We start from the raw sequence: 3,357 nt of genomic DNA, 5'->3' as shown, positions 1-3,357 counted from the left end.
AAAATTAAGAACAAAGACTGAAAGAGTTCAGTTTGAAAGGTGGCGTTTACTATCTTCATTTGTTCATGTGTTTCTGATAAAATGTGTAAGAGATGGTAGATACTTTTTGACTAAAGTAAAGTTAGAAAATAATCCTGCTTTTGAAGGTCCCCCCCCCGTGCCCCCTAGTACAGGGGATTGAACTCAGGACTTCACACTTGCCAGGCAAGCACTTATTCTACTTAGCTATCTCCCCAGCCATTTTTTTTTGGTGGAACCAGGGATTGAACTCAGGCCCTTGTCCTTGCCAGGGAAGCACTTATCCCACTGAGCCACCTCCCTGGCCCCTAGTCTTATTTTTTTTTTTTAATTTCCTATAATTGATGAGAAAAAAGTCACTCAAACATATTTACCCTTGCCAACAGTCATTGGGCAGGAAAAGTAGTGACATAACTTACTGCAAACTTACTTCCTGAGGGAGAGAAGACACTTGTGTCAGAAAGGACAGCTAGCTACAGCTGTGCTGGAATCCTCTCAGTTCCTCCAGGACTACAAATACTGAGGGCTTCTTGTACCCTAAGTATTTTCATTTCCCGAGAGACCTGGTTGTGTTTACTTTCTGTCTTGCATCTTCTAGATCTTTATATAATATATAACATCCCTTCATTTGTAGAAACATGTGTTTATGCATGCCTTCCTTGCAAACTAAAGTACCGTTTTATAAAATAAATGCTTGCATAGCAGCCTTGATTTGAGACCAATAGTGAATTTTATATTTAATTTATTGTGGGGTTATATGTGACACTTGGCCAGCTGTACTGTCTTATACTGTGCTTATTTCTGAATGCTGTTTTCTAACTTGATCAATTTTAATACAGTGTGTGTGAAGCAGAAACTTAGATCTGAGTTCCTTCATGTTGTTGATTCAGTTGTCTACGATTTTGTTTCTTCATCAGATTATAGAAATATTTTCAGCCTAGTGTATCTATATAAGTCAGTATTAGAACAACTAAATTTACATTAAGGTACTGAATTATTTTCAAAATTAAATCATGATAGATTAATTTGCATAAATAATAGTTGAAAAGTTATTGTTCACTATCTTCTTCATAATTCGGCATCTTCGCAGTCTTATGTGAAATATAATCTATTTGACAAGTTGTAGTTGTTTTTCTTAGTTGTTGTCACTAAGTCTTTTTGAAAGACTAATCTGGCTTAGTTTGAAAAGTTATAAATTAGATGTAATCCTTCTTAATTAGCATGTGGATGGTCTTACTCAAAAATATATTGCATTTAATGCAAATGCTCCATTTTATATTATTGACATAATCATGTGCGGGACTAAATCATACTTTTAAAGAATTGTCTTTTTCCAGTAAAGTGAATTGCATTAAAAGGTAAATTCATTTTTATGAAGCTTAGAAAATATAATTTTTTGACACATAGAAATTTGAAAATGATAATGGACTGTTCCAATAATAGAAATAATCCCTTAAGTCTTAATTAAAGGAAAGGTATGTTAGTTCTGAAAATGTCATAGGTATGACAAATTGAGAAGTAAGTGAATTGCAATTAAAAAAAGAAAAGGAAAAGTATAGTACTGTCAGATTCATGTGTAAGGAAGAAATTAGGGGACTCAATTGTATTAATGGATACTTGCTGGTAGAACTTTGATCAACTCTGTTTGATAACTGTGTTCATTGCTGCCCAAATTCTTTTCTGAAATCTAGATTGTTAGCAAGATAAAGTAAGTAAAATAAAACTTGCTTGAAATCATTAGATCAGTGTATTATTTTTGTTATACGGAATAAATATGCCATACACAATTATCTGGATTTTCCTAAGGGATGAATGACATCTGCTTATTTAGACGAAAAACACTAGAGACAACCCCCACAGTCCATAGCGCTAGTAATAGGAGCTAGCCAAAGAACAAGGTAGAAAAACTAATTTTATTTTTCTGTAAACTTGATAGTTTTTGAGTGAAGTTTGCTGAATCCTAAGCTCCCAGGCAGACAATGTTTTAGATGAATTCATAATTGTGTTAAAGTGAGTTCTTCAGATATATCACCCTGTGTAAGAGATGTGACCCAAATATATGATGGATGTTTAAATTTAAAAAGTTACAGTGAAGGGCACGTTGCTATTAACCTCACACACAATACAGGCCCTTGTGTTGCGCACATTAGTCAAGTAGATCTGGAAGTCTTCTCTTGCGTCTTCACATGGTGTAATAACAATATGGCAACCGAACAGTAACTAGGACACCCAACAGAAAGGCAGGCCTGTAACAACATTGTGGTGTCCTAGTTACTTTTCTCTTGTTGCTGGGACAAAAATACCTGACACCCAAAATTAAAGAAGGAAAGGTTTATTTAGCTCACAATTAGTGGAGGTTTCAGTTCATACTAAGCAGACTGTAAGGCAGGGTGGCACATGGCAGAGAGCAGCCGTTCATGGCAGCAGAAAAAGGCAAAGAACCCAGGGAGGAGCAGCAGCCGTGGCAGTCAACAAGCCTCTCCCCCTTCCTACATTTGTATGCAGCTTACCCACCCCAGGGCGGTGTAGCACTCACACTCATATTCCCAGCATTGAATCATAAATTAATCACAAACTCTAGAAGCTGTCCCATGACTGCATGAGGCTTTAGGGGACACCTAGACTTCAATCATAACATGTAGTAGGTCTTTATTTATCCTATTAGTACTGTGTGACCCCCAACTGTTCCGCAGAATGAAAACAACCAGGAAATATAAGTCTTTTGAATTGATCTGACATTGACAGCCACAATAGCACAACTGAAGATGCTTGCGAAAGTGGACTAATATGTAGAACTGCCTCAGAAAGTGGCAAGAATAATGGCATGTGTTCAAGGCCAGAGGAAGGATTTTTCAGGGCAATTGATGACAATATGTCTTTTGTTATGTATATGTGCAATGTATATAGCATATAAATATGTTCATTTATTGTTCATTATTTATTCATTAAATGTCTTTTAACACATTTTAAAAATTAAATATTTTCTATATTTTTCAACAAAACCTCATAAAGCTTAAGGAAGATGTATAACAATGTCTCTGTTTAGAAAAACAGGGACCCTGGCTTAGCTAGCTGTTAGACATATGTGTTTATGTCCTAGATTTTGAGAGTGGGATCTGCTTCTATCCAGTCTTCAAAGAAGAAATGTTTTCTTGCCACTTTTGAAAGTTGAAGAGGAGGCACTTATTTCTTCTTCTTTTCAGAAAATATAGTTCAGGTTTTTTTCCTTATTTGGGATATAGATTTTCAGGTTTGTGTCAGTAGTATATTTGATGTGGCTATTATTGAATCAACTTAAGAGTAAGAAGTGAGGCATGAGGAGCCATGCAGGCATTATTA

This window comes from Octodon degus, unplaced genomic scaffold (genome assembly GCF_000260255.1).
Source record: "Octodon degus isolate 3935 unplaced genomic scaffold, OctDeg1.0 scaffold00005, whole genome shotgun sequence".
NCBI lineage: Eukaryota > Metazoa > Chordata > Mammalia > Rodentia > Octodontidae > Octodon > Octodon degus.
This window is presented reverse-complemented; position numbering follows the sequence as displayed.